The sequence below is a fragment of the Canis aureus genome, chromosome 5 (genome assembly GCF_053574225.1).
Source record: "Canis aureus isolate CA01 chromosome 5, VMU_Caureus_v.1.0, whole genome shotgun sequence".
Lineage (NCBI taxonomy): Eukaryota > Metazoa > Chordata > Mammalia > Carnivora > Canidae > Canis > Canis aureus.
Window position 1 is genome coordinate 14,451,057 of NC_135615.1, and position 18,423 is coordinate 14,469,479.

At 51.5% G+C, this 18,423-nt stretch overlaps 2 long non-coding RNA genes across 3 annotated transcripts; both read left to right on the forward strand.

The window, feature by feature from the left end:
- The first annotated feature begins 201 nt into the window (after nt 1–201).
- On the forward strand, nt 202–2,418 carry LOC144313712 (uncharacterized). Of its 2 annotated transcripts, none has more exons than XR_013379339.1 (3): nt 202–591; nt 685–983; nt 1,206–2,418. It is a non-coding gene; the product is annotated as an uncharacterized LOC144313712 (long non-coding RNA). The 2 variants fall into 2 exon arrangements; XR_013379338.1 differs by having other exon boundaries at nt 211–591; nt 685–2,041; nt 2,176–2,418.
- Nucleotides 2,419–4,221: 1,803 nt separating this feature from the next.
- Nucleotides 4,222–8,465, forward strand: LOC144313713 (uncharacterized). Its single transcript, XR_013379340.1, has 2 exons — nt 4,222–5,071; nt 8,229–8,465. It is a non-coding gene; the product is annotated as an uncharacterized LOC144313713 (long non-coding RNA).
- Nucleotides 8,466–18,423: the final 9,958 nt, after the last annotated feature.

Genomic DNA, 18,423 nt, shown 5'->3' on the forward strand with positions numbered 1-18,423 from the left:
GGACGCGCAGGGTTTCCCGACAGGCCTGGGTGGATGCTGCCCGGAGAGAAGCTGCCTTGGCGGGCGGTGGAGAGCTGCTCCCGAGGCCTGGCTGCTCGAGCCCCGCTGTGCGCGCCCGCACCGGGTGCCCGGGTGGTCACGGCCCAGGCGGGCGGCCGCGGACAGGCGCCCCCTCCCCCAGCAGTCGGCCCCAGGTCGGGGTGCTGGGGCGGCTTCCCCCGAGACGCCCCGGAGCCCCACGGTCCTGCCCGCCAGCAGGGGGGGCACGAGCGCGCACGGCCGGGGACGGCCCGGGCCCCTCCAGCGCCACGTCCAGGCCCGCGCCCTGCCCTCCCGCCCTGCCCCCTCTGCCCCCACAGCACCCTCTGGCGGGGCCCGGTGCACCCCGATCGGCGGGCCGCCTGACCCGCGGGAACCTAGCCCCAAGCACCCGCCTCCCTGGCGCCCCCCCCCCCCCTTCCAGGGCCTGGGGCTGCGGCGGGCTTGTTTGATCACCTGCCTTTCTGTTTCTTCTGCAATTATGACCCTGCTGACCCTGGGGAGAGGGCAACACAGCTGCCAATCAGGATGCTCTCATCTCTAAAGGTCAAGGTACTGCCCATTTCCCAAGATCCTTTGTAGCCCGCAGGATGCTTGTTCTCTTGACAGAACGCGGCAGCCCTAAGTGTGACTTTCTCCCAACAGAAAGAGTAAGAAGCTGAAGATAAAAACGAACCCTTTTATTAGAATGTAGAGGTCAGTCTTCTTAAGTGAACGCACTTCTTCTCACTTGGGACCTGTCTTCAGTCTTAAGAGAAAGCACTGACATGAAATGAGTCAGTCTGCATCCCTTGCATTCCAAGCTTGTTTCCCTCATCATTTTAGGTAATTTCTCCCCTCCTCCCCCCTTTAGCTACAAGACACAGACCACCTGATGAATTGCACCATATGCAACATGGATCCATTTGAAATACATCAATTTGCAATCTTAAAAGTCATAGGAGGTTAGAGGAGGTTCGAGGATGAAGGGGCTGGAAGGCCAGGGATGCACACCCATGGAGTCCCTTGCTTTCAGATAAGGAGGCTGAGCCTTTCAGTACACTGAACCTAACTCCCATTCCCACCCGTGAAAAAAATGTGTTTTCATCCTTATTTCTGTGCTTGAAAACCTAACACGACTCCTGGTTTGGACCTAATGTACTAAAGACAAACTCTGGCCTCTGCAGTCTGAAGCCTGGAGCTACAGGTCTCATGAAACCACCCTCACTGTGGATGCTCTTTCTACTGCCATGCTTCGCCCTGCCCAGAATACCTTCCTTTCATCCTCTAACTCCACCTGCAAATCCCCCCACCTCCATTCATATCAGGCAGCCCCACAGCTCAGGCATCCGCTGCTTTTGCCTCATTAGGTACTAGAATAAGGCATTTCAGATGGGAGGGTTAGTCCAGCCCTTGGTAAGAGGCCTCTGGTTCCCACAGGGTCTGGTTCTAGCCTTCATGTGGTCCTAGGTTTGTGGAGCAGCGTGGTAAGGTTTGAGGAAGAAGGAACCCATTTGCAGTCAGCAAAGAGGGATGAAGGTGAGCTAGGAAAGTTGAGGTCAGTATCCGTAGCAGCTGAGACCTGTTTGGGATTTGTCCTGAGCTCCATAATAACCCTTGACACTAAAATAATTTGAAGAGCTGTGTTTTTCCCTGTCAATTTATGACTGGCCATGTCTGGCCAAGAAAAAGGAGGTGGAGGAAGCACGCCAGGAGCCATTTGCCAGACAACTCGGCAAATAAGGCTACATCTGAAACTGAGGCAGGCCAGAAATTGTAATTAGCGTGGAAATGAAGATCTTTTCAGAAAAGAAAATGGCCCCGGCGCTTGTTCTCTATTGTTTCACCCATCCTCTGGCACCCACCCAGACAGCCCTGAGACAGCCCCTTGGCTCACAGATTTGTGAATACCCTGCCAGGATAAGGGGGAACAGTCACCCGTCTTCACCTGCGTCTTCACCTGCTTCCGGAAGCCCACGCGGCCTGTGGTGAAGGGAAGCTCAGGGAGGCTGGTGGGAGGCAGGTTGGTGGTCAGCAGGGAGGCCGGAGGTCTGCTCCCCTGGATGCATCTGGGCACATTTTGTCACAGTGCCCCCCCCCCCCAAATGTGGGGAGTTTAAAATGATGTCCTTGAGAGTTTGTCTGTTTTCCCACTAGCTACCTAAAATGTGCATGAGAAGCCCGGAGCTCTGAGCTGAAGTCAGAGGACACAAACTTGTCAACATTTTTCTTGGCAATAAAGAGGATAGGGGGACGCCTGGGGGGCTCAGAGGTTGAGTGCCTGCCTTCGGCCCAGGGCATGATCCTGGAGTCCAGGGATCCAGTCCCACATCGGGCTCCCTACGTGGAGCCTGCTTCTCCCTCTGCCTGTGTCTCTGCCTCCCTCTGTGTGTCTCATGAATAAATAAATAAAATCTTTAAAAAATATATAAAGAGGATAGGTTTTTTCATTCTCAACCTAATTTTGTTTATAGAGTATGGGTGGTAGGCCCTGCTGGCCTACATTATACTCATTCTAATGAAGCTATCCATCATTTGAGCATTTTCCAGTGACAGGCCTGGAGTCAAGTGCTTTGTATGCAGTTTCATTTTATCCCCCGACTGCTCCACCCTGTGAGCTTTGATCACTGTGAATGGAAGAGGAACTGGAGGCTGAGAGGTTAAGTAACCTACTGGATGCCACACAGCTCCCAAGTGGTAGCTCCGACTTAAAACTCAAACTGGGGATTATTATTATTATTTTTTAAGATTTTACTTATTTATTCCTGAGAGACATAGAGAGAGGCAGAGACATAGGCAGAGGGAGAAGCAGGCTCCTCGTGCCCAATGTGGGACTCCATCCCTGGACCCTGGAATCAGGCCCCAAGCTGAAGGCAGACACTCAACCACTGAGCCACCTTGGCGTCCCCAAACTGGGGATTCTGAGCCCACAGCCCAGCAGCTCTTGGCAGTCCCTACGGGCACGGGGCTGTGGGGGCCTAGGCCGGGGAGACCCTTTGCCCCTTGCAGCCTCTCAGGAGGAGTCTGTGGAGTCTGGCGGGGAAAGGCCCCAAAGGTCCCAGGCAAAAGTACTGCAGAGACAGCCCCTGGCGGCTGGAGGATGGCATGGAGGTGGGGGAGGTGGCCTCCAGTGGGGCCTCGGCTCGCTGAGCCTCCGAGGGCCACATACCCCAGGTGCACATGCGGTTGAGTAGGCCCATCACAGGACGAGTGATTAGCCACGATGCACTGTGTTTATAGTTCCTTGATTAGTCCTCCAACAATCCTGGGGCGGGGTGGGGGGTGTAGAATCCTTATTAGGGTTTTGCAGAGACAGAGGGAGCCAAAGAGGTAAAATAAGTAGCCCCAGGTCATTCTGCTAGGAGGTGTCAGAGTTGAATTTGACCTACTTGGGACACAACAGGCAGGCTTTGGGAACTGGAGGAGTCAGAAAAGTTGTGGACTGTTGGGATCTGTCAGGAGGACACAGGACATGGGGATGTGAGGGCTTCTGTCCTTAGAAGCCTGTGCGGTGGTGGGACGTGGGGTCAGGAAGGCAGTGAAGCAAGTCTCCTCCTTCCATTTGCTCAGGTTCCAGGCAATTGATAGTCAACAGTGATACGATCCTCAAACTATATTTTCAACCACTTTTTATCACCTCTCTGCTGTAGTCAAGCCCCCATGAAACCTCCCCAGGACTGTGGAAGCCCAGCGGGGGGGTGAGGGGGGCCCCTGCTCCCATCCTTCCCCTTCTTGAAACTGTGTTCAACAAGGCAGTCACAGACATCCATTAGAACTCGGATTGGGTCATTCCTCTACCAACCCCCCAAGATTTCCTCTATGTGAACTGTTTCCTGCCCCCTCCTCACCTGACTGAACTCTTCTTCTACCACCATCTTGTGGCTGCCTCTGCTTGGTCTTCAAGCCTGGGCACTTGCTCTTCTCTCTAACTAGAATACTTTCCCCCACTCCCTCACCCCCACCCCAGGTATCTGCATGGTTGTTTCCTCACCTGTCTGTGTTTTTCACTAAAAAGTAACATAAGGTTTCCCTGGCCTCATCTGAAATATAAACCACCCCCTCATATTTCATATTTTCCTTTTGTCTTCTCTTTCTCCTTACTGCTTGCTTACTTTACACTCTCTTATTTTTTTATTCACCTTCTGTCTCCCCAGCCAGTGTGGAAGCTCCATGAGGGCAGGGGTTTTTGTTTGCATTGTTTGGTTTCTTTCATTCACTGCTGTGTCCCTGTGCCTGGAACAGTAGCTGGCACATGTGATGAACTAAGAAATGTTTGCTGAACAGACAGATGAATGAACAAATCCTACAGTTTATCCCTTGTCATGGAAAGGATCTAGAACCTTCTGATAGGACAGGAGGGCACGGGGGAAGGGTAGGAAGTAAGGAGGGTCATTGAAGGAGACCTGAAGGAAGCCATGTGGAAGGATGAGGCGGGCAAAGACCTATGAGCTAAAAACAGATGTCATGAGAGGCGGTGGATGTGGGGAAGCCCTCTCTGTGTCACCCACCCCCTCTTCTCCATTATGTACTGGGGCATTGTGACTGAGCCCTAGCACCTGGTATCAACTTGGAGAGTCCCATGGGAAGCCCTCCTGTAGATCTAGGGACAGGATGAGATATGTCAGATACATCGGTGTGTGAAATGTAACTTCTACGGTTAGAGCTGGGATGAAGTGGCCTTGTCTTAAGGAAAGGGAGGCCAAGAGAGAGCCAAGGAGTCTCTTGGAAACCAGATGCCATTGGCATCAGGGCAGGAAGTGTCTTCTCCTCTGGTGGGGCTGCTTTGTCCACCTCATCAAGGGTGACGTCTGAGACCTGCCAGGTAAGACCTGGGGGCCCAGCAGGAGAGTCCCAGTGTTCTTCTAGCTCTTGGCAGCAGTTTAAGAAACACAAGCTTAATATATGGAAACAAGCCAAATGCTCATCAATGAATGCATGGATCAAAAAGACTTAGTATATATACATAGTAGATTAATGTTCAGCTATGAGAAAGGAGGCTATCCTGCCATTTGAGACAACAAGGATGAGTCTGTAGCACATTATGCCAAATGAGGTAAGTCAGAGAAAGATGAGTATTATATGATATCACCAATGTTTTGAATCTAAAAGAATGAAGCCTGTATAAAAGAGAGTCAGGGATGCCTGGGTGGCTCAGTGGTTGAGCATCTGCTTTCAGCTCAGAACATGATCCTGGGGTCTGGGATCAGGTCCCATATTGGGCTCCCTGCAGGGAGCCTGCTTCTCTCTCTCCCTATGTCTCTGCTTGTCTCTCTCTGTGTGTCTCTCATGAATAAATAAATAAAATCTTAAAAAAACAAAAACAAAAACAAAAAACAACCTGAGTCAAATGGTTACCTGGGGATAGGGGAGTGGTAAAGAGTGATGGTATTTCAGGTACCTACTTGTAGTGCCTAGTAAATAAGCCATAGAAAGATAGTGCACAGTATAATGAACATAGACAATAATAGTGTACGATAATTATGTAACATAATATCACTACATTGGCAATCCTATTACAATATATAAAATGTATCAAAGTGACAGGCTGTACACCTTAAACTTATGCAATTTTTTAAAAGATTTTATTTATTCATGAGAAACACAGAGAGAGAGGCAGAGATATAGGCAGAGGATGAAGCAGGCTCCATGCAGGGAGCCCAATGAGGGACTCGATCCCAGGCTGCGGGATCACATTCTGAGCTGCAGGCAGATGCTCAACTGCTGAGCCATCCAGGTATCCCTAAACTTAGGCGATTTTATATGTCAATGTATTTAAAGAAAAAGTTCAGGCTTCTTGTCCCCAGATTCTGGGCTCTCTGGGACTTGGAGTTACACAGGCCTGGGATGAATCCTCACTCTAGGGTTTATCGTGTGTGATGTTGAGAAGGTCTCTCTAGTAAAATGAGAGCGGGCCACTGGGAGAAGTAATGACATCATGCACAGGAAGTGCCTGGAATTCAGGTGCTCAAGGAACCCTATAAGAGCCTTTTCTCTTCTGTCAGAGTTACATTCAGAAGCTAGGATAGTGTCCAACTGCACTTGAGAAAGCAAGGACCCAACAAGGAATCTGGGAGCTGGTGCTGGGCTCCAGCTCCAGTTTTATGGTCTGGGCAGGCTACTCCACCTCCAGAAGGCAGTGTCTGTAGGAAAATGGAGTGGCTTGAGCTCCATGACTCCTTATGGTGCCTTCCAGCTCCAGTATTTGTGATGTGTGACCCTGAGCAACGATCAGTTATTTATTAATTTGTTTATTTAATATTTATGTATTTATTATATTTTATTTTTTTAAGATTTATTTATGATAGACATAGAGAGAGAGAGAGAGGCAGAGACACAGGAGGAGGGAGAAGCAGGCTCCATGCTGGGAGCCTGACACCGGACTCAATCCCGGGACCCCAGGATCTCGCCCTGGGCCAAAGGCAGGCGCTAAACCGCTGGGCCACCCAGGGATCCCCTATTTAATATTTATTTAAATTCAACTTGCCAACATACAGTATAACAGCCAGTGCTCATCCCATCAAGTGCCCTCCTCATTGCCCGTCACCCAGTTACCCCATCCCTCCACCCCCTCCACTTCTGCAACCCTTTATTTGTTTCCCAGTTAGGAGTCTCTCATGGTATGTCTCACTCTCTAATTTTTCCCGCTTAGTTTCCCTCCTTTCCCTTCTAGTCCTTTTCACTATTTCTTATAGTCCACGTATGAGTGAATTGTCTTCCTCTGACTGACTTATTTCACTAAGCATAAACCCGTTAGTTCCATCCACGTCAAAGCAAATGGTAGGTATCCAACCTTTCTGGTGGCTGAGGAATATTCTATTGTGTATATAGACCACAGCTGCAAACATCGGTTTTAATTGGTTTCCACTGAAGAGGAAATAGGAGACAGGGGCCCATTAGCCTTCACAAAGGGCCTCCTCAGAGGGCTTCTCCAGAGTCGGTGGGCACCTGCTTGTTCATACTGTGAACTTTGAGGAGCTCTGCTGCTACCCTAACTGCCATTGTCACTCACATGTAGGACCCAACCTCAATCTGGCCAAGGAAACACAGGGACATCCCTCACGTGTTGGCAGCCGGGTCCATGATTTGTGAAACTGGTTGTGCCTCACATTCACCTAAAAGCAGATTCTCAGACCCCACCTCAGGCTTACTGATTTAGAATCTTTCTGGGCCAGCTCAGCAATCTATATTTTTTTTTCAGTTTCCCCAGGGGATGCTGATAGCCATATAAGGATGTGCATTTGGGACATCCTGGAGCAAATGGTCCTGTAGTATACAGTGTGAGATGGACAGGACACAGGTTCTCCTAAATGTCTTCACAGCGTGATGACAGAAGGGGACATCCTGTCTGAAAAAGTCTGCCAGTTGACAGCCCACCCCACAGATTTGAGAGCATGGTGACCAGGGGCTGTGCCCTTGCTTCTCTGGTGCTTTGCTAGGCCGAATGGGGAGCAGCTCTTTGTGGGACATCACCCAGTAGGGCAAGAGGATGAGTGGAAAGGCAGGCAGGAAGGGGCTGTGTGAGTTCACCAGGGCTGCTGTCGCGAAGTTCTACATGCTGAGTGGCTTTACACAAATCTATTTCCTCACGGTTCTGGAGGAGGGAAGTCTGAGCTCTGGTGTCTGTAGGCTTGGTTTCCTCTGAGGCCTCTCCCTTGGCTTCTAGATGTCTGCCTTCTTCCACAGCATGGTCTTCCCTTCGTATGGGTCTATGCCCCAATCTCCTCCTCTTATAAGGACATGGGTCATATTGGATTAGGGCCCACCCCGTAGACCACATTTTAACTTGATTACCTCTTTAAGGATCCTATGATAGCAGCACATGCTGAGGTACCTGGGGTTAGGTCAACATAGGGATTTGGGGGGGACACCATTGATCCCATAGCAAGAACACACAGAGGCAGCATGGAGAAGAGGGGGAGCAAGGGGAGTGTCTTCTTGTTTCCAGGCTTGTCCCAGGGCCCACCTGCCCTTCCTATGCACCGGCTCCTGAGGGCTCACCTCCTCCACATGTTTCTTGGAAGGGAGTGCTGGGCTCTCCCTCTCATGGTTCCGATCTCATTTATTCCTCACAACCTCCTATGAGGTTGGCAGGGCAAGTTTATCACTATTTTGCAGGAAAACCTGAGTTCAGAGAAGTTAAATGGTGCATCCCAGGATGTCATGATTGGCACCCAGCCTCTCATTCACCCAGAACTGTATTCTTTCCACAGGTGCCTGCTCTGTGCACTATGGCTTCCAGGGACTTGGGTGCAATGTCTGAGCAAGGCTGAGAGCTGGCAAGGGAGGGCACCAGGAGAGACTCCATGCCTCTCTCCCTCCTCCTCCTCCCTCCCTCATCCTTCTTTCTTCCCTCCCTCCCTTCTTTCTTTTTTTGGCTTTTGTTTTTGTTTGATTACCTCTTCTATTCTCTGATGGGATTCCTGGGAGAATAAAGCCAATTCTGTGTATATGGTTAAGTATTTTTTCACTTTTGGGCCTATTAAGAGCATGAGACTTGCCTAATTCATTAAAAATCCCAGTTCCATTTGCTTTGATGTGGATAATGAGAAGGCTGAGGGGCCAAGGAGACCAGGGGGTGGATGGCTGGGCTGGGAATTAGAGAACCCTCTGGAGGAGCCGATTCATTCTACAGACACTGAAGTGCTTGCTCTCCCAGGCCACAAATGAGACGCAGCCTCTGCTGTTACTTCAGGGAACTAGAGAGGGAAACAGTTAAACAAATGGATGGTGCCCTGACAGTGCAGTGAATAGGGTGATGGAGATGTGCTCATTGAGGTCCCAGGTAAGGGCAGGAGGAATGGGGCAGCTGACAGGGGATGGGGAGGGAACTGGGAGCTACAGTTGTTGGGCTGGGAGTGCTGGTTATCTCGGCCCTGTGTGTGACTGGTCTCACCCCCGCATGCACACGCTGGCTCTTGTGATGAACAGTGCATGTTCTAGTCTGCATTTTCTGTTCCCTGGAGCCTGAGCCATGCTGGTGGAAAGCTCTGTGGGAGCCCCAGAATTCCCAGGCTGCCTGCCAGCCCTCAGCCTGCCCCAGAGTCGGGTACTCAGTGGCCACTATGCTGCAGGCAGCCGATGACCAGTGGGGGGAAATGACATGGGGCTGAAGAGTCACAGGGCTCCCTGGCCTGTGGTCACCTCCAAGACAAGCTCAACTGCTTGTTTCCTGAAGCATCTCTGAGTCACCAGGAGGGTGGGAAGGAAAGTTAACGCCTAATCTGCAAAAACCAGAAACCAGAAGCAGGTGGGCCACGATGACAAAGCACCAGAGGGTGGCCCGTGTGGGGGCTTGAGTGTGACCGTCTTGTCACTCTGCTGTTGTATTCTGACTTGGGGACTTCCAAAAAGGAGCATCCTTGGCTGGCTTAGTCCCTCCGACAGTACTTTCTGGTAGACACGGTGGCACTAGCCGCGGGGGATGAGGTCGCCCGGGCCACTGGGCCTGGAGGTCCCCCTCCTGCTGCTCCTCCGGCGTCCCGCTGCGCTCAGGGAGGCCGCTTCACCCCGCGTGAACGTCGGGCCCCGCGGCCCCTCGGCCGGCTGCTCTCGGGCAAGGCGAGCACAGGACTGCGGGCTCCTTGGCTGTTAAGTCCTTACGCTAATCGAGGGGCGCGGGCAGGCTCTCTCGTTGCTTGCGAGCAGGCCGCGGGGCTTGGCGGGTCGGTGGTGTAGCTTTTGCCTCAAAGCCCGCCCCGCGCCCCGCGCCCCCTGCCGTCCGCGCCCCGCGCCCCCGCGCCCCCGCGCCCCCTGCCGTCCCCGCCCCTCGCGCCCCGCGCCCCCTGCCGTCCGCGCCCCCTGCCGTCCCCGCCCCCGCGCCCCGCGCCCCCTGCCGTCCCCGCCCCGCGCCCCCTGCCGTCCGCGCCCCGCGCCCGCGCCCCGCGCCCCCTGCCGTCCGCGCCCCCTGCCGTCCCCACCCCCCGCGCCCCGCGCCCCCTGCCGTCCGCGCCCCCTGCCGTCCCCACCCCCCGCGCCCCGCGCCCCCTGCCGTCCGCGCCCCCTGCCGTCCCCGCCCCGCGCCCCCGCGCCCCCGCGCCCCCGCGCCCCCGCGCCCCCGCGCCCCCGCGCCCCCGCGCCCCCGCGCCCCCGCGCCCCCGCGCCTCCTGCCGTCCGCGCGCTTTGGCCGAGGGACCCGGCATCGCCGACGGGGGCGGGGGCGCTGCTTCAGGAGCCGCCGGGGAGGCTCCAGGCTGGTGATTTAGTGACAAGTCCCCTGCTCATCTGTCCTTCCGTCCCTGGGGGCCGGCGCCCGGTCCCGCAGCCCCGCGGCCCTCGCCGTCTGACGGGGGCGGCGGCCTGGGGGCTGCGCTGCTGGGGGCGGGCGGGGCCCCGGGCGGCCGGGCTGGCGGCCAGCAGACGGCTTTGTGTCTCCGCCGCCCTCCGCGGGGTGAAGCTTCTAGTTCCCGAGACGCCAGCTGAGCGGGGGAGGGGCGGGAGCCGGGCCTGAAAGGGACAGACTGTGGCCGCGGAGAGCGGGGCTGGGCTGGGCACAGCTGCGGCGGGGCGGGGGCGGGGGCGGGGGCTTGACACCCGCCCCCTCGGATCCCCCGCATCCGCCCTTCAGATCTCTCCGCCAGGGGAGCAGATGTCTTGCTGGAGAGACTCCCCGTCAAGCCCCCCCTCCCGCCCCCGCCTCCCCTCCTCCCGGAGGCTCCGCAGGGCAGGCGTCAGGCTGAGAGAGGGCCTGCCAGCTGTTGGCTCCCTCGGGCGCTGGCCCTGGCCCTGCTTTGTGTGTGCCAGGCGGCAGGTGCCATGCAGGGGGTACTGACCCCTGCAGTTTGTGTCTAGGGGCTGGGCTGTGCAGGGAGGGGGCGGGAGGGGGTTGCTGGTGACAGGAGCCTGCTGGAGGGGCAGCAGGCTGTCAGAGCAAGGGCAGCTGCCTCTTCGGGCTGCAGGCCGTAGAGGCGTCCCGAAGGTGCTCCACCAACAACAGTTACGACATGCACAGAACACTGGACGGACAGCTGGAGAAAGTCTCGGCCTAAACCTAAGATGCCACGGAACTCTGTTTTCACTTGGAAAAAAAAAAAAAAAAGGCCTCCAGCCGTGGTCTCTCCCAGGCCTCAGACTTTCCCAGGACAGCGAGTGCCGGAGGAAGGAGCCCTTGGTGCCAGGAGACATTTCTCAGGCTGCTCTGGCAAAGCCTGCTCTGAAGCTGACCCTGAATTGGGCCCAGAGCCCCGGGAGTGGGGATTGGCTCAGCTGAGCAAGTGGCTCCACTTCTCCAGGCTTCTGCGGGCTTCTGGGACCGCCCACCGCCAGGACCTTCCTCCCCAAGCCTTCAGACCTCTTCAGATGGTGGGGAGAGCAGCTGCCGCTGTGAGGTCACCATGGTGACTGGCGACAGCCGGCAGCCCCCAGCCCCAGGCCCCCAGGGAGCTGCCTGCCCACCGGCTGCCCCCGGGCCTCCTTCCAGCCACACATTGCTCTCTGGCAGCCTCCACTCAGAAGCAGGGCTCTAAGTAGAGGCAAATGGGCTGAAAGTATCCCTAGAGAACTCTAAGGCATTACACACGTAAGGTATTGTTGTTAGAAAGAAAATCAAACTCATTACTCAGGAGACAACAAAAATTATGATGTTAGAAAGAACCTCGGTCTTGTGATTTGTTCATTTAATGAGTCTTTCTGCTCTGCTGACATCTTCACTGTATTTTAAGATCATTTGCTCCTAGTGTGTCCGAGGTAAAGAACGACAGACGCCCTTCTCAGAAATCAGCTACTTGACGGCCAATCGAGGCGTCTCTTCCTTAAGCGGAGCAACCCCAACTATTCCGACCCTGGCTTTTTAGTGACCGCACGTCGTTTTTTCTTTGAGAATGACATAGACCTATCTGCTGACTGAAGTAGCATCGGCTGACTTATTTGGCTCTCACAAGTCCACTTGCCAATCAAGAAGAGGCGGAGGAGTAAAGCATTAGAGGAACCCCCGGGAGTCGTGTGACCATTATCAAGAGAAGAGAGCCAGCACCCAACTTCAAAAAAAAAAGAAAAGCACTACTTTTTTTTTTTTTAATTTTTATTTATTTATGATAGTCACAGAGAGAGAGAGAGAGAGGCAGAGACACAGGCAGAGGGAGAAGCAGGCTCCATGCACCGGGAGCCTGACGTGGGATTCGATCCTGGGTCTCCAGGATTGCGCCCTGGGCCAAAGGCAGGCGCTAAACCACTGCACCACCCAGGGATCCCGAAAAGCACTACTTTTAACCTTTGTGTTTCCCATATCTTGAACCATCTCTTTTGATCTTCTCTGAATCCTTTTTAGTTTCAAAGTCCTCTGGAAGGGATGTTAATCAAAATTACCCATTATTCTGATCAGGGCTCAAGTAGCTACGCTGTATCATAGAAGAAGTACTTTCCCAATCTTTGTAAGTCATACAAGTATCCTTTATTATAGCCCAAGTTAGAAGTGCCTTCACTACTAACAATCCTAAATTGTTGGGGCACTTGAATGGCTCAGTCAACATCCAACTCATGTTTTTGGCTCAGGTTATGATTTCATGGGTCATGAACTCATCAGTTGGGCTCCATGCTCAGTGGGGAGTTTGCTTGAGATTCTCTCTCTCCCTCTGGCCCTCCCCGCAGTTGCATGAGTGTGCTCCCTAGCTCTCTCTCTCTCTTTCTCTCTCTCAAGTTAATAAATGAATAAATAACAACCCTAACTTGTGGGGAGCCTGATGCAAAACTTGATCCCAGGACCCCAGGATCATGACCTCTGAGCCACCCAGGCACCCCAACAACCCTAACTTGTTATTTCATGTTCAGCTAGTGGTCACCTATGGCCCCTGAATTTTCTTTCTTTCTTTCTTTCTTTTTTTTTTTCTGTTCTCTACACCTGTGCTGAACTATCAATTATTTTTGTGTTAGTAGAAGCTCTCTGCCATTTCATTTAGCGTATTTTTATTGAAGTATCATAGACACACACAAAACTACAACATATTGGAAGTTTACAACTTGCTGAATTTCACAGACACAGCTCATGTAATCAACATTCAGATTAAGCAACATTATATCATCATCAACAGCCCTGAAGCCTCCCTTGGGCCCCTTTACCACCTTGGCCCTCACCCCACCTACGTTAACTGATGTCTTGATTGCTAATACCATAGATTAATTTAGCTTGTTTTTATTCTTTATGAAACACAATCACAGTGTGCACTATTTTGTGTCTGGTTCATTCGTGTTGTCACTCACCTCCACTCTCCTTTATTAAAGTCCCCCTTTGCATTGGTAGGCCTAGAAGGATCTAGGGGCCTGAGAACCAGGGCTTTGCAAGCTCAGGCCTGTTGGCATTGACTGTAGCTAGGTGACACTCCTGTGATGTACCAGATTTCCCAGTTAGAAATTTGCTTGCCCATTTACTAGTGATGTTTGTCTCTTTTATTCCTCAAAATCAATGCTCTCCTCCCCAGGTCAGTTTGTACTCTTATATTCAGGGTAATCTCTGAGGACATAGTGCATGTGTGTGTGTGTGTGTGTGTGTGTGTGTGTGTGTGTTACTACGTTAGCCCTCTGGGGAATTATTTCTGTGTTTATGATTGGAAGTATTATGGAAAGTTGTGTCTATGTTTAGGGATGCCTTTAATTCAGATGTTCAATTCAGCATTTAATCCCTAGTTGTGGTTTGTGTTAATATGCTGTGGGCGTGACAGGTATGGGAGGTGGGGAAATCACACAGGCTGATACCTGAGAGCAGCGTTTCCCAGCCTTTGTCACCACGTGGCACCACAGAGACGACAACATTTATATGGCAACTTGGGGTCAATGAGAAGATATTTTGGATAATGGGTGACAAAACGTAAGACCAAGTTTTACACCGTTCAAATATTTACAACAGTTCCATTTATGTATATATTTATACTTAAACAGATATATAATGAATTTAAATATATTGAGTAAATATGTAAAGCATGCATTTATATAATTATATATATTTATATTTAAGGAATCTAATAGCTCTTTTCTTTGTGTCATATGTAATGTTGATTTGTGTGTGTACGTTTGATGATGTGAATAGAATTTCAAATCCAGGCTCATTTATTTCACGTCAACAATTTCAGAATAAAGACATTCTAATTTGCAGAATAAACATGCGTTGTTAGAGCAGCGCTTCATCAGCTGGCTTGAGCACCACTAAAAGGAGCATCAACCAAAATCAAAACAGAGGTATCGGATCTACACAATGCTGGGGACCGAGCTTTGCCTGGGGGAGTTTCTACCCCCTACCCCCAAGGCCTTCTGTGGGCTGTGGGCCATGCCCCAGGGCTCATGGGACCAGAGAGCCCTGCAGCAGCTCGTGGACTCCTTGTCCGTGAATGGCAGCTGCAGACTTGGAGTGGCTCCCCGGGCCCAGGCTAGGGGTGGAGGCAGCCACAGGGGAGGGTGTCTCCATGGTGTGCTGCCTGCAGGACCAGGAGCATCCGCCAGACCCCCCTCCCCAGGCTGCTCTTCGAGGAGGAGCAGGAGGTGAGGCAGCCCCAGCTGCGCAGGCCCTGCTCAGCTGGCCCGAAGGATGAGGGGATCATCGCCTCTGGCATCCCTGGAACTCAGCTGCGGCATTCCAGGTGCCTCACCATTTGGGACATTCTTCCTAAGACATATCAGTGACAGAGCCTAATGCCCTAGAACCAACATCTAAGTCCATGCAGGCTGCTAAAACAAAGTCCAGTAGGCTGGGTGCTTATAAACAGCAGAAATGCAGTTCTCACAGTTTTGGGGTCTGGAAGTCTGAGATCAGGGTGCCGGCATGGCCAAGTTCTGCTGAGGACCTCTTCCAGGTTGTAGACTAACTTCTCATAGTATCCTCAGGTGGCAGAGAGAAGAGAGTCTCTGTGGTCCTTTTGTTTTTAAGGCCATAATTCCATTCATGACCTACTTACCTCCCCCCAAGTCCCTACCTCCTTATACCGTCACAATGGGGGTGGGGATTTCAACAAATTTTGAGGAGACACAAACATCCAGTCCATTGCTACCCTTCCCCAGGCAAGCTGCTTGTGCCAGTCGAGACCAGGGGAGTCCTGTTGGACAGCTTCCTGATTATCTATTCAGTAGTCTGGTGGAGAGGTATCTGAATACATGTCACACTGAAGACTTTTACACAGGATACCGACAGGTGAATCATAGAGTCAAGAGCTATGAGTCAGGCCCACTCAGAACAGGTGAGGATTGGCACTAGTCTGAGAGAAGGTATCCATTCTAAATTCAGCCTGGCTAAACTGGGCTGTATCAGAGAGGGTTGCGATATGTTATTCAAAGATTGATTTATTTATTTGAGAGAGAGAGAGAGAGAGAGCCTGCAGTATGTGAGCGGGGGTTGGGGGTGGTAAAGAGCAGAGGGAGAGGGGGAGGTTCTCAAGCCGACTCCCAGCTGAGCCCAGTCTGATGCAGGGTTGGACCCCAGCACCCTGAGATCATAACCTTAGCTGAAATCAAGGGTCGGATGCCCAACCAACTGAGCCACCCAGGTGCCTCAGATTATTCAAGTGGAATAATAGGGAAGAGTTTAATAAAGGTATTAGTTTCAAGGGTATTGGCAGGGTTAAGGGAATCAGCAGCAGTTAGTAAATCATCTTGGGAGCAGGGTCCCATTACCACTCTTTGGCTTGAAGAGAAGAAGAAGAGGGGTGGGACCAGATCCTAGAATGCAAAGAGCCATATATTTTTTTTAAGATTTTATTTATTCATGAGAGACACAGAAAGAGAGGCAGAGACATAGGCAGAGGGAGAAGCAGGCTCCCCACAGGGAGCTCAATGCAGGACTTGATCCCAGGACTCGAGGATCATGCCCTGAGCCAAAGGCAGATGCCCAACTGCTGAGCCACCCAGGTGTCCCAGCTGTAAGCTTTGGTAAAGGAATGTGGCCTCTGACAACCTGTGATGTGATGGAAAGGAGCTGATGCAAACGTGCTATGACCTCATTGTCCTCCTGCCTTCAGCCTCCTGCCAGAGCCCACTGTGGCCAAACCCAAGTGGAGGCTGAAGGGAAAGGAGCCCATACGTGTGGTGTGCAGAAGCCAGCTTCCTGGAAGAGAGCAATGGAGGAAAGAGAACTTTTCACACCTTTTGCACTTCACCATCCACCTTGTCCAGATGGACTTCATGTCCCCAACACCAGGTGCACAAAATCCCATTAGATACCCAATGACATCACTTCCACCTGAAACCTAAAATGTTAGCCATAATGCTCTTCATGGGGGTAAAAGTGAGGAAAGACAATCAAGTAATTAGCAGAAAAGCTGCTATAATCCCCACTTCTACACCTGGTCATGAGACCCAAGATGATAATTAGGACTTCTTTTCCCACCTATTACACATTTTCCCAACTCTTTGCTAGCACCTTGACTGATCAGACTCCCTTCAGGATCTGTGTCCTTGGTGGTCCTCTTTTTGGTTTGCTTCAGTTTTCCACTGGCCAGTAATCCAGGTAACAGAATACTCAATGGTGGCCCATGAGTTCCCAGATTCTACATCTGTCCTTCCTGGCCTCATTGTGTGGAGGCAACCCAATTTCTCCTTGGTAATCAAATCAAATGCTTTGGTGAGAAGTATGATCGTCTTTTCTGACTGTTGAATCAGAAGAAAGAGAAGCTGAAAATGGTTAGATGGTGATATCAGCTTCTGTCTTAACAGAACCACAGCCATGTTTTCTGGTTCTTCCCTTGCACACAAGGACCTCCACTGAACTCAAGGTTACAGGGATCAGAAGCAAACATCCCTTAAGAGAGTACAATAGTGAGAGGCCACTCCCATGTCCACTCTTGATTCCCAGACTTGTGCATTCTGGTTATGAGAGAGCACTATATATTGGCTGCTGGTTTGAGGAATGTACCACGTCCGATTTTGCAGACTATTATCTTCCAACAGGCATGATACCTGAGCCCTTGATGGGCCATTCCACTGGAATATGAAGCCATATATTTCTGGGTGACAGGGTATGTGGGAAAACCACATCAATTTAATTGGAATAAACCCTCTACTGCACTTGCTTTGCACTTTTAAAAAAATGGGTTTCCTGGTCATAAGCAATGTGACCTATAGTGGTGAATAAGGCATTCTTGTAGGTGCTGGTAGAGTGTTATGAGCAGGCAAAGCAAAAAACAAATGTAGTGTATGTAACTATTCATATAAGGGCAAATCACGGCCCCACCCCCACCCCACCCCGGCCCCGCCCATGGTGGGATAGATTCAGTGTCATCAACCTCTCACTAGGTAGCTGGCTATTCAGCTCAGGGAAGAATCCCATATGGGAACTCAGCCCTGACCGATGCTGATGGCAGCAAGGGCATTCTGCAGCGGCACTGCTTAGGTTAACCTTGGTGAGGTAGAGTGCATGCTGTTGAGACTCATCACTTCGACTCCAGGAAGGGGTGGGGTAAGCTACTCTACGTGGTACCAGTGAGTTAGCCCCAGTATGCCCTCTGGCAGGCACTCACATGGAACAGGAGTATTTTCACAACCTTGGCCTGTTCAGTAAAGTCTATTCATACACCCCTCCCCATTCCTCCTTGTCACCAATTTACCTTCACAGAAACATCAGGAATACTGTTTGACTGAGGAGCTCTTGGGTGGTTCAGTCAGTTAAGTGCCTTCAGCTCAGGTGAAGATCCCAGAGTCCTGGGATTGAGCCCCATATCTGGCTTCCTGCTCAGCGGGAGTCTGCTTCTCCCTGCCTTCTACCCTTCCCCCCTGCTCATGCTCTCTTTCTCTCCCACATTCTCTCTCAGATAAATTTTTTTTTTTTTTTTTTTTTTACAAAGAATAATGTTTGATTGAATATCAGGGTACTAAGGTCCAGGTAAGTTGACACATAAATTAATCACCACACTGCGATTTACTTGTGCCTGAATTGGTAGATAATGCTCAGCTAATGATGGTGGTGCTGGTCACATAGTCACTTGGTATTGAATGACCAGGGATTCGGTGTCTATCAGAGCCTAGTGATAAGCAGGGAACTGCTTTGCCGATGGAGAATAGTTGTCAGCAAAAGAGGCTGTACACCCACACTGTAGAGATCTCTACCAGACTTCCCCTGAGGCTACCACCAGCATCTTATTTAGTCTATGTATGAACATTGTCTCTAGGACTGGGTCTGCTTACTTGTATAGTTCCAAACGCAGAGCAGCTTGCTCCATGACCAGAGTATTTCTTGCTCTGGCATCCCTCAGAACTGGCGGCTCAAATGGGTCAGAGCAGCACACCCAGTGGTGGTGTATGTTATTCTGGGAAACCCACAAGTCCTCCAAACATTGTAACTCTTTATGGTAGGAAGTGCAAAATGTAGCAATTTATCATTCATCCATGACATCCTTCAGACCCTAGAAACTTCACAATGTGGAATGCTATAAACATGCATGGGGTTTGTCTCCCATTCCCCAAAATGCATGTTTCTTATTAAGGCACTTAAAATAT